The sequence below is a fragment of the Giraffa tippelskirchi genome, chromosome 6, assembly GCF_054371585.1.
Source record: "Giraffa tippelskirchi isolate mGirTip1 chromosome 6, T2T-mGirTip1v1.2.pri, whole genome shotgun sequence".
Taxonomy (NCBI): Eukaryota; Metazoa; Chordata; class Mammalia; order Artiodactyla; family Giraffidae; genus Giraffa; species Giraffa tippelskirchi.
This window is the reverse complement of record NC_137280.1, coordinates 150294118-150307756: the sequence shown is the minus strand read 5'-3', so window position 1 is coordinate 150307756 and position 13639 is coordinate 150294118. Positions and strand designations below refer to the sequence as shown.

The window sequence follows — 13639 nt, the reverse complement described above, 5'->3', positions numbered from 1 at the left end:
AGCTACAAAAATGTTGGAGTAAATGAATACATTAATGAATAAACTAATGACTTATAACAACTGTATCAAATCTGTTATAATCAACTGTATCAAGTGATGGGCCATGGTAGCCACAAAATGCACTGCCCACATCTCTTCCTGTGGCTGCAAATCTCTAACTGCTATCTGTGAGGGGCCACAACCACATTCACAGAATCCTTGCTTTTTCTGGAATGTTTCCAACCAATGACTGCACAGGCCTCCTTCTGTAGGACACAGGGCTTCGTAGGATGACTTTAGCAAGAGGACTTTGCATCAAATTGCTCCTAACTGTCTTACAACTGTGCCACAGTCTAAGATTTTCTTAGTAGTTGCATCTTCCTTCCACCTCCTCTTTCACAGGTGTCGGATCTACATTATGGTTTGAAATCTTTCCCTGCCACTCCTGCTGCTTCCCCTTGTCCTTCACAGATATTTCCCTGCATTAATCTCCTGCATGTGTAATTTCATCACAGCATCTTCTTCTCAAAGTATCTCAACTAATCCTAAGAAGGCAGGCCTTTTTTGCCTTATGTAGGAACAAGCATTATCAGAGAGACCTTCCCATGTGCCAGGTGATGTGTGAATTGCCTTATAAGTATCTCATTTCATTTTCAAAACTTAGTGTGCATATATTACTATTCCAATTTTATAACCGCAGAACTGTCCCAAGATCTCTCAGCTGTTTCCTGGCAAACGCAAGCTTCCATCTAGGCAGTATGACCCTGTAGACCTAAGCTGTCTTAACCATGATGCTAAACTTTCTTAACTTCTTTTATTTATCATAGGTAAACATTACTACTAAAGCATGTTTAATGCATTCCCTAGTTAAAATTCTTTTTTCAACATTGCTTATGCTATTTTTTCTTACACTATAATTTATTTTCTATTTTTAAGCTTATTTTTAGATTCCCAAATAATACAAGAACATGTTTTTATTCTAACGGTGTCTAATAATACAGAGACAGAAATACTATTTATAACCAACTAACTACAGACCATAGCTTTTGAGGAGGTGAATTTCCATGAAGAGTTCCCTATTTGAATTATTCTTTATTCCAAGTGAATCAAGTGTAGAGATATTTGAACCTACAATTTGAATCCTGGTTTTTAGCTCTGAATAAATGGCGGGGACTTGAGGGACAGTAGGTGCCCTGAATTTTAAGGAGAGAATCCAGGGGGGAAATGCAGCACTTATTATTAAGAATATATCCATATAACTGCAGTGAGGAGGCTATCTTTTTAAAGGAGATAAAATGTCAGTGTAGGTGCCCTCAGATTTTTTTTTTTTTTTTTTTGAAAGCCACAGTGAGTGGAAGTTGTTCACCTCTGAGAAATCACTTCATAGACTCTGAGACTATCCCAGCCTCCTGAATTAGACTCCCACAACCAGCCCAGGTAGCCTTACTCCTTCAGAGTCTCCTTTCTGTGATCTCTCCTTTATTGTGCAAATTCAACTTTGGTCACCTACACACTCTTCTTTAACAAAAGTTACTCATTTTTAAGTGTGTGATCTTGGATCTCAGCTTCAAGGTCTTCCTGGAGTTTAGCTGAGATGACTTTGTTATTTGCAAATCCAGGTTGACTCCTGTCCTCTCTCTTGATGCTAATGCCCTTTCCTTCTCATTCAAAGTTTCAGAATCTCTTCTCTCAGCAAACAGAGAAGGCACGGATGAGGCCGCATTCCCTTCTCAAGAGCCACATTTCAACTTGATCTTTTCACTCTCTGTCAAATTCAAATGTCACTCCACTATTCATGTGTATGGGGAGGATTGTAATATACACCTCTTTGGCTTCTTTCAAAATTGCTTCTATTTCTCTGAAGTCAAAAACCTTTTCAACCTTTGGAAATTATCTATGGAATCCATTTACATGGCTTATTCAGTAGACAATATAGACACTGTTAAGGGTTCCCAAGAAAAGATAGAAGGTAAAATTTAAAAAAAAGAAAGCAAATAAAGGTTTAATAAAAAGGCAAAAAAAAATTAAAGTATTTTCTGCAAAATTTTTTTCATGAAAAATTTTAACTTATATGAGTAAGACCTCTGACTATGTATTTCTTCCTTGTAGCGATACACTCTCATAGCTAATTTTAACTGGCATCTTCTCTAGCAAACACTCATAATTATTTTCCTGATACAAATGGAAAGTTCAGTCAATTTTGCCCTCACATCTTAGCAAGTAAGTTTTTAAATAGGATAATTTGTTCAATTAACTCCTGTTTTTTTCTCCAAATGTATAAAAAGATGGTGAGGTCTACCTCTGCTTCTTTAAAACTGACCTAATAATTTACAATCATGTTTTTGAGTCTTCCTATAGGAAAGAGTCGGAGAAGGCAATGGCACCCCACTCCAGTACTCTTGCCTGGAAAATCCCATGGACGGAGGAGCCTGGTGGGCTACAGTCCATGGGGTCGCTAAGAGTCGGACACGACTGAGCGACTTCACTTTCACTTTTCCCTTTAATGCACTGGAGAAGGAAACGGCAACCCACTCCAGTATTCTTGCCTGGAGAATCCCAGGGACGGTGGAGCCTGGTGGGCTGCTGTCTATGGGGTCGCACAGAGTCGGACACAACTGAAGCGACTTAGCAGCAGCAGCAGCATAGGAAAGAGTCTTTCCTATAATATTCAAAGTAGTAAATGAATGAAAGGGCAGAGTACAATACTGTATATATACTATCTGTTTGCCAGTATGGATAGATAGACGGATAGATCGGTAGATAGATAGATTGAGAGATAAATAGAAATATAATGGCCTTTCTTGGAACTGATATGGGTCTTTTGGTGGTGGTTTTGGTGGGGTGGTGGCCATGTTTAAAGATTAGGGACCGTGGACAGAGGAGCCAGGTGGGCTACAGTCCAAGGGGTCACAAAGAGTCCATATGACTTAGTGACTGAATACGCATGCCCCATTCGTTTGGAGCTAACAAAGGCTGCAGGTCTTCGTGTCTCTTCTGGCCACATCCCTGGGAGAAGCAGAATGGGGACATCAAGCTTATTCAGAGGCATCCTTGTCCATACTGATTCTCATAGTCTTATCAATGCCTCATAAAGCTTCTGAATAAAACTGACACTTGTCAATGAGTTTTATTCCTATCATTTCTGTACTCATTCCCACTCTTCTAGGACCAAGGATAAGACAGTTAACCACAGTTATCTTTGTTTGGATGGGGACAGGGAAAATATTTCCTTTTAGTTTTAGAAATTTTCCACAGGTATGTATTGCTTTTACAATTAAAATGTCATAGGTAAGATAAAAAATAACATGAATTTTACATAAGGTTCTGAGAGTTTGACACTTCCTATGTGTTTTACATTTTAAAAAAGTGAATACTTGGAGCCTTCAGGACAATCCTTAGAGCAAGTCATGAAGTAACACACCTTCTGCCACCGCATGTACCCATGGCCCTTTGTGATTCATACAATTTCTCTTCTCCAAAATAACTGGAGAAGTTCCCATCTCAACTAATTCTCCATCCTCAGTTACTCTGAAGGCCCCTGATTAAGAATTTATCTTTCAGGAAATGACTTGATGCCTTTCTTGGTCCCCACTCCCCTCGACCCCCATGTACCCTTACCTGAAATCCTGTACATTTCAGCAACTCGTCTAATGGTCCTTCCAACTTCCCCATGTGAACATCTCTTCCAGGATATGGACTGAAGACCATGGAATTTAAAATTTTTAATTTATACTGTTTTCCAAAGAGCAGCATCTCTCTCTCTCTCTCTCTCTCTCTTCCTCTGTTATTACCATGGGTTAAGTTGACTAGGATGTATTTGGAAAGAGGCCATTGTCATGATGCTATCTCTATTTGGCCCATCTCTCTTGATGCCACACCTCTGCTCTAATTGCTCCATTCATACTGTGAATTTCCCAATTTTCCTTTAGGAAAGCTACTTGGAATTTCAGAAGAGCAGCATGATACCAGATTGTATAGATTGGAACATGTTCAATTCGTGAGATTCAACTGGCAATATTAAAGAATTAATTATAATGAAAATGCAAAGAAACAGAATCTTCAGTGAATTCCATCTGGGAACAGTCTTTTCTTAGGCCTCATATGGTTTTTTTAATCCAACTTAGCCTCCTATTTTCTCATTTCTTCATGTAATGTGAAATATCGAACACTCTGAGATATTGGACCTAAATTTTTGATAGAGGCTATCATCAGATTTCAACTTGTTCGCAAAACAAGGCTATCATCAGATTTCAACTTGTTCGCAAAACAATTTATTACCCCCAAAAGGTGGCTACATATCCAGCCTGTATTCCAAATGTACGTGAATTTTTTTCCCCAAGGGCCTGACTTATATTCTAACTACTCTGAGATGTTACTGCATACATATAAAAGGACTGACTCAATAGGAAACTGCTGAAGATTTACACGTCTTTTATTGAGTTAAAACAGCTATTAATCTAGGTGGGAAGAATCTATTTCCATTTACCACAGTGAAGTGAGAAGAAGAAAGACTATGGTATTCATGCCCTGCCAAACAAAATTCTTTGCTGTTTACCTGAATGATTTTTTTAGGTACATTGACTCATCTCTCATGTTTAGAAACAATGATGAAGTTGTTGCCAGGAAAACAGCTTCTGTGTGTCATATATGGATTAGCCTCCTCCTTGCCCTGCAAGTTCACTGTCAATCATTTTAATGTCCCAGTCTAACATACATTTTGCAGTGTGTATTTTGGTGTCAACTTACAATATGGCAGAATAAAGAGAAAAGTGACAAGGGAATTGATATCTAGTTCACATCAAGGCATACAAACATATGGTCAAGTGAACAAATTAATAAATCTAATGCAAAAATAAGGGAACACATTACTTACATTAGTAATTTGGATACGGCATACAAGAGAATAGAAACAACAGCTAAAAAACAACTGGTTAAGGTAATAATTTCATTATCCTAGTATATGAAACAGTCTCATAAAATTATCACACCTCTTCTACTATGAAAAAAAATTTGTATTTCAGAGTAGAAGATTTGCTCAAAATGTATAGGCTTTATAGTTTTCGTGATTTAAGAAAAGAAAGGAATGGAAATGAAGTACCAAAAATCTGCATTTGTTGTTTGGAATGCAGACTAGGTATATACTTTAATACAAACAGCAATAAATATGGACACCAAATTTAGGATAGATAACAAATCTGACCCTGGAGAGGGGACTTGGGTCATCCTTTATCTGCAGTATATGATAATGAATTCCTACTGATTTTGCTAGTTCAATAAGCCCTCCCTCCCTACAACACTGATCCTTGATTGAATTGATACCATAGGATGCCACTTTGGTTTCTTTCTTTGTAGCTTAATGAATGCACTAGGTTTTAATTTTATAATAATAATGATCATTATTATTATCATTGTCAGTGAACAAGAGCTATATCCTACCACAGATTAAAACTCGAATACTTAAATGCTTGAATAGTTAAAAGTGGCAGCATTGAGATCTTATTCAAGGTCCCATATGTAATATTTTGCTCTCCAGATTATCAAAGAACTACAACAAAGTATTGATATTATTCATAAATGAGAACAGTACATAACAGCTATCTCTAGATAAACCAAAATATAAGGGAGAGTTTTAAGGAAACATTCCTGAAACATTATTTAAAATAATATAACATATTTAAATATTCTAAGAAAACATAAATTCAGCAGTTTTTGTCATCCAAAATTCTTTGTTTCATTGCATCTCTCCTAATGAAGCCTATTCTAGGAGTTACGTCTTTGGAGAGAGAGAGAGGATGGAGAAGAATCGATGCTATGCAAGAAAATCAAGCAATGGCAAGAACGCATTTGCCTGCTATATTTCTGTGATTTCTGCCATATTTCTCTTTTCATAATTTAAGTACAAATTTTCAAATATAAGAAAACATGCACATGAGAAATGATTGTGCACAAATTTTCCATTATGGAGAGATCCTGTGTCTTTTTCTGAGCTTCAAAAAATGTTTTGATTATAAAAAAAAATAAAAGACAGTCTAGTCTCAGCTCATGAGAACATGGATTTAAACAGGGAAGATCTGAAGTCAAAGAAAAAAAGTTAAGGACTTTGGGATGGACATGTACATACTGCTATATTTAAAATGGATCACCAACAAAGACCTACAGTATAGCACAGGGAACTCTGCTCAATGTTGTGTGGCAGCCTGGATGGGAGGGGAATTTTGGGGAGAGTGGGCACATGGGTGTGTGTGGCTCAGTCCTTTCGCTGTTCACCTGAAACAACCACAGCATTGTTAATCATCCATAACCCAAAACAAAATGAAAAGCTTAAAGTTTTGGGGGGGGGCGAGTTAAAGAATCATCAAGGTAATAAAGCTGGCAGAGGTGGCATTCAGATATTCTTATTTCCAATTTATTCTGGAAAATTCTTTGATATGATGCACTTAAATGACAATTAACCAGAGCATCTCAAAATATATGGGCTGAATGCCTCCAATGTGTATGTTCAGTTCAGTTCAGTTCAGTCGCTCAGTCGTGTCCGACTCTTTGCAACCCCAAGAATTGCAGCACGCCACACCTCTCTGTCCATCACCAACTCCCGGAGTCTACCCAAACCCATGTCCATCGAGTCGGTGATGCCATCCAGCCATTTCATCCTCTGTCGTCCCCTTCTCCTCCAGCCCCCAATCCTACCCAGCATTAGGGTCTTTTCCAATGAGTCAACCCTTCGCATGAGGTGGCTAAAGTATTGGAGTTTCAGCTTCAACATCAGACCTTCCAATGAACATCCAGGATTGATCTCTTTTAGGATGGATTGATTGGATCTCCTTGCAGTCCAAGGGACTCTCAAGAGTCTTCTCCAACACCACAGTTCAAAAGCATCAATTCTGCGGCACTCAGCTTTCTTCACCATCCAACTCTCACATCCATACATGACCACTGGAAAAACCATAGCCTTGACTAGACGGACTTTTGTTGGCAAAGTAATATCTTTGCTTTTAAATATGCTATCTAGGTTGGCCATAACCTTCCTTCCAAGGAGTAAGTGTCTTTTAATTTCATGGCTGCAGTCACCATCAGCAGTGATTCTGGAGCCCAAAAAAATAAAGTCTGACACTGTTTCCACTGTTTCCCCATCTATTTCCCATGGAGTGATGGGACCAGAGGCCATGATCTTAGTTTTCTGAACGTTGAGCTTTAAGCCAACTTTTTCACTCTCCTCCTTCACTTTCATCAAAAGGCTCTTTAGTTCTTCTTCACTTTCTGCCATAAGGGTGGTGTCATCCGCATATCTGAGGTTATTGATATTTCTCCCGGCAATCTTGATTCCAGCTTGTGTTTCTTCCAGCCCAGCGTTTCTCATGATGTACTCTGCATATAAGTTAAATAAGCAGGGTGACAATATACAGCCTTGACGGACTCTTTTTCCTATTTGGAACCAGTCTGTTGTTCCATGTCCAGTTCTAACTGTTGCTTCCTGACCTGCATACAGGTTTCTCAAGAGACAGGTCAGATGGTCTGGTATTCCCATCTCTTTCAGAATTTTCTACAGTTTATTGTGATCCACACAGTCAAAGGCTTTGGCATAGTCAATAAAGCAGAAATAGATGTTTTTCTGGAACTCTCTTGCTTTTTCGATGATCCAGCGGATATTGGCAATTTGATCTCTGGTTCCTCTGCCTTTTCTAAAACCAGCTTGAACATCTGGAAGTTCACGGTTCACGTATTGCTGAAGCCTGGCTTGGAGAATTTTGAGCATTACTTTACTAGCATGTGAGATGAGTGCAATTGTGCGGTAGTTTGAGCATTCTTTGGTATTGCCTTTCTTTGGGATTGGAATGAAAACTGACCTTTTCCAATCCTGTGGCCACTGCTGAGTTTTGCAAATTTGCTGGCATATCGAGCGCAGCACTTTCACAGCATCACCTTTGAGGATTTGAAATAGCTCAACTGGAATTCTATCACCTCCACTAGCTTTGTTCGTAGTGATGCTTTCTAAGGCCCACTTGACTTCACATTCCAAGATGTCTGGCTCTAGGTGAGTGATCACACCATCGTGATTATCTGGGTCGTGAAGATCTTTTTTGTACAGTTCTTCTGTGTATTCTTGCCACCTCTTCTTAATATCTTCTGCTTTGGCTCTTGATATATTCAGATTAAATGAGCTCTAGTATTACTGTATTCTTGCCTGGAAAATTCCATAGACAAAGGAGTCTGGTGAGCTACCATCCATGATAAGATGAGCAGTTAATTTTGAGGGAGAAATGACTTTTCAAACACTGGTTTGTTCTTTATTTACTCCCTTGGATCCTCAAGATGGGATGGCTTTAAGTGCTTAGACACCTACATAGATCTCCAATGGTCTTTATATTGTCAACAGATGGAATTACATTGTTAAAGGAACATGTATCTAGTTCTTTAACATTGCTATACCGCAGTAAACAAGGTGAGAGACGGCAAAGCAAAATAAAAACTGTTTTACTTATCTGTTATATCAAATCTAAAATTTAAGATGTCTAAGATTTGTCACCAGATTTAGTGATGGACAACACAACATATAAAAAGATTACCAACAGGACAGACTAGATGACAAATTATATCTTTGGAGGGGAGATCATCAGCCTCCTAACCCCCATCACCGCTCTGCCGTAAGGTAGCTAGTTATCTTGGTAATGGCAAAAGAAATTGGTGGGAGATGACTTAGAAACTTTCATCTAATTCTGGAGCTTATTAAATTTATTTACATTGCTCTGAAAGGCAAGAAATAAGACCCTAATTTCATGGCATGAGGGTATACCATATGGCCAATAAAATTTTCTAATAATCTGCCAGCCAAAAGACTTCTGTCTTTATTTCCATCACTCTAAGGCCCTAAGGACCACATGTTTGGTAAGAAATAGGGAACATTACAGTTGCTAACATTCCTAGGGCAAAGTTTGTAAAATGCTGGTAAACATTCAACACTAAATATTGAAAAACCAAATAATGGATGTTCCAATCATTTTAGTCATTAAGGTTAAAGTGAGCAATAAACTGTATTTAAAGAGTTTAGAGAATTTGGAATCAAGAAACCAACATTCATAAGTAATATCTTTCTTTGTTTTTTGTTCAGTGCTCAGTACTGCTCTTTATAGTTTTCTTATAAAATATCTCCTTTGTGTTATATGAAAAATTTGTCAATGCATACTAATATGAGGAAGCAAATAATAGTTTCAAGAATCTTTTAAGCTGAGTCAAAATTAGCGTTTCTTAGTGAACATTCCATTACTCCACATCCATTTTATCAAATGAGAGCTATTCAATTATAATTAGTTCTTGGGGGCTCTGTCCTCTTTACTTAAAAAAAAAAAAAAAAATTAAAAGGCCTTAAAAGTGTTCTATTTGCCCATAAGGTCTAGCTGGCTTAGACAGATAGTGCCTTACCATTTTCCAATATACAGTAAAAATACCATAAAGTTTTGCAATTAGTGAAAAAAGTCAAAACCTCAGCAAGAAGTCCAGTTTTTCCTCTCAACTATCCATTAATGAAGGTTTCAACGTTAATTGCCTTTCATTAAAAATTCTTTAAAACCCTTTCTTAACATTCCATACAAAATCAAATTAGCCTCTAAGCTTTGGAACAATCTCTATAATTCTGTTGTGGACTTCTTTGTTCATTATTTGGATTGGTGGGATTAAGTAATGAACGTGTGCCTTTCATATACTCCAGAACAGTGACTTTAAATTTAGGGGCATTATTACTGAATTCTTTTATTCAAGTCTTCTCTGAAATGAGTCATATTAGACAGAATCCTATTAGCATGAACACTGATTAAAAGGAACAACAACAAAAAAAAAACTCTGCCATATAATAGAACTAATGTTCATGCCCCTAAAGTCTTACCTATGGAAATAGTGCTTTTGTTCATATTTGTTCTGGCAAGGATGAGGCCCTACTGTGCGCAAGGCACTTAGTCACCTAGTACTCTTCTTGCTCTGGACAAGGGTTCATAGCCTCATCTATGACTTAACTCTTCATGAGTCCTTGGGTAAGTTACTGATTGAGTTATGTACTTCTCTAATAATGGAAAAATTACAGAGTAACCTCATTCAATTATAAATGAGGTAAGGCAAGCAGAGTACTTAACACAGTGAAAGGCCCTCTCCTACCTATTGTGAGACAGGCAAGATAATGTTTAGATTCAAAATGCCTACTGTCAAGTAGGAGAGAAATAATGTGTATCAGTGTCTACAATGAAAGTAGAGTCACTGTGGGTCTTAAATAATATCCAGAAGGGTGCCAGAAGGGTTAAGACAGAGGGAAGGATATGAGGGAAAAAGAATAGGAATAAATATCTATTGTCTGCTTTCTGCTGGATAGTTGCTGTCAACTACAAATTGGCCACTTGCCTTTGGCCCTTGCCATCTACCTCTACAAGGATTAAATCAGGTGCTGCTGCAACTGCTGATTTTCAACACCCCTGAAAGAAGTTCAGGGTGGAGAGCAGAAATGAGGCACTCTGTGCTGGAGGGCAAAAACTGGTAGAACAGGTCTTCAGATAGCTAGATATTTTCAGGAGCCGATTTTATGAACCCAATTCTTATATTTCCCCCCATCTAGAAAAGCACTAAAACCCATCATGGTGATGACTGCTCCTCATGACTAGCAGAAAGCTTCACAAGACTAAAAGAAACCTTCTGCAAAAAAATACGTGCTTGATTGCATGTACTCCCCCGTCACCAAAATCACATATATTTTGACATTCACCCCTACCTCTGTAGAGCAGTTTCTCAGAGCTATCTGAAATGCTGTCTCCTGGGTTATAGTCCTCATTTTATCCCAACTAAAACTTGGCTCACAACTCTCCTGCTGTGCAATTTTTAAGTCAACATTGTGAATAATTTCACAGCAAGGAAGAGGCTAGGCTTTCCATGAAAGTCCAACAACTGTTGCTGTTGAGAACCGGATGCGTTGAAGTTGAATCAGATTTGAACTTTTCCTTATGGGGTGTCGTTTAAGAGAATAGACTTTGAGATAAACAAGGATTTGAATTCCTGTTTTCTCAGTTCAGCTCAGTCACTCAGTCGTGTCTGACTCTTTGCAACCCTATGGACTGCTGCTGCTGCTGCTGCTAAGTCGCTTCAGTCGTGTCCAACTCTGTGCAACCCCATAGACGGTAGCCCACCAGGCTCCTCCGTCCCTGGGATTCTCCAGGCAAGAACATTGGAGTGGGTTACCATTTCCTTCTCCAATGCATGCAAGTGAAAAGTGAAAATGAAGTCGCTCAGTCGTGTCCGACTCTTAGCGACCCCATGAACTGCAGCCTACCAGGCTACTCCATCCATGGGATTTTCCAGGCAAGAGTACTGGAGTGGGTTGCCATTGCCTTCTCCACAATGGACCTCAGCACACCAGATTTCCCTGTGCATTACCAACTCCAACTCATTTTCTCTGCTGGGTTATTAATTTAATCTCTCTAAGCCTCAGTTTTCTCATTGGGAAACGGAAATATTAATATCAGTTCCTTCAGATTTCTCCAAAATTTTGAATTAACTAAGATAATTCATGTACATTTTAACCTTGGGCCTGGCACATTCTTAATAATCATTATCCAGTAAAAGTGAGAAGAACACAAGAGAGTTAGACTTTCATACCTGTCAAACTTCATTTTGATACATCATTTTGACTATTAGCTAAAATTTGTCTGAGAATATAACAAAATACTATGTTGCAAAAAAAAAAAAAAAAAACAAACCCCAAAATGAGAATTTAACATATGCTACAGTATTATTAACTAAAGTACAGGTTTTGTTCAAATTCCACAAAATTTTATGCTAGTGTCCATTATTTGTTTTCACACCTTATTCAAGATTTCACATTGTATTTAATTGTATTGAGCAGCTTCAGCTGCATGTAACAAATTCTGGTAAATTCTCTTCTCATTTTTGTTCTATTACAAATATTTTCTAATTTTCCCTGTTATGGCTTCTTATTACATCATCATTTAAAGTGGACATTTAACTTCCAAATATGTGCGATTTTTAAGTATCTTTGATATTAATTTCTCATTTTGATAACAATTTCTCATTTAAATTCTTCCTTCTCTGCAATCACCTTTTGTGTTTTTTCATTCTTCTAACTTTATTCAGGCTTTCATTGGCTAAATCAAGGATCTCTTTAGGTAAATGTCACACTGCATTTGAAAATATGTGGGTTATTTTCAAATATCTTTTGTTATTGATCTCTAATATAATCACACGGTGATAAGAAAACAGACTTGGCATGATTTCAATACATTTAGACCATGAAAATATTTTACTTGATCTTATGTGCCTGGACATGTTTCAGTGTCTCCTGGTTTACAGTCTATGGGAACTGGATAGAATTTGTATCCTGCTGTTGTTTGAAAATTGCATAAATCTTAATTATGTTGAACTGGTTCACAGAACTTTTCAGGTCTACTATATTCTTCTACTTCTCTGTATACTGAAACTCCAACTAAAAATCAACTTATTTACTTAAAAGAATCGCAATATATAGTGGAACTACATGTAACTTTGTTCTTTATTTTCCAAGTGTTATCATATTTTCATAATTAAAAAAATAAGATACCAAAATAAAATCTGTCTTATAAAGGTATTTCATTCATATATCACCAATCACAAAAACAAATATAACAAGACTCCTTCAAATTTTTATTCCTTCCCCCAGCCTCTCTCTTGGACTCAGGATCCATATTAATAACACATCTGCCCACTTATCTTGCAGTTACATTACTTATGTTCAAAACCAAATAGCTCTGGGACTTCCCTGGTGGTCCAGTGGTGAAGAATCACCTTGTAATGCAGGTGACACACGTTTGCCTACACGCGGCAACTAAAGAATCCATGTACCACCAAGGCAAGAAAGATCCTGCATGCCAGCAACTAAGGCCCAGCACAGCCAAATAAATAAATATCTTTAAAAATAACTATGCACAAGTTTTTTAAAAAAGGTCTTCTTCACTATCATCAACTATTTTCTTTTTGTATTTTCTGTCTATATTAATGGCTTCATTTCCTTATGCAACTTTGCAGTTATTCCCAAATTCACCTATACTTTCCCTACCATGTATGACCTCTCACTGATGAGACCTAAGAAATGTCTTTGAGATCCCTCTCCTATCTCATTCATCTCTCTCTCCATAGCTCTAGTTTTCACTGTCTCTCACCTGGAGTAAAGCAGCGATACACTGATATACACCCTTCCTGTAGGTCTCTTCCCTGTTCGAATCCCCATCACCTAAACTAGTTCTCTAAAATACAAGTTGAGTCATCTGCTTCCAGTCCCTCTAGAATTAAATGAAAATTTCTCAGTAATACGGTATTTTATGATTCCAGATTACCTTTTCCAGATTCATTTCCTGATAAATTAAGCCCTTCTCCCTGGCAACATAGTTATTAACAATACACTCAACAAGCCACCTACATTCAGCATTACCATGCAGTTCCTGCCTTTTTATTTCCTCTTCATGCTTCAGGATATAGTTCAAACATTACTTTCTCCCTAGACAATCCTTCTCACCCAGCATTAGAGATGAATTCCTCCTTTGGGTCCATCACTACGTGACCCTCTGAATTTCAGTTAACTCTTCCATAAAATGGAAATAAATGATACTTGTTTAGAAAGAGGACAGTATGAGAACCA

General features: G+C 37.6%; 1 protein-coding gene across 1 annotated transcript in view; it reads right to left on the bottom strand.

Moving 5' to 3' along the window:
* TENM2 (teneurin transmembrane protein 2) overlaps positions 1-13639 on the bottom strand; it is a 1754865-nt gene that overhangs the window by 1210813 nt on the left and 530413 nt on the right. The window lies entirely within an intron of this gene.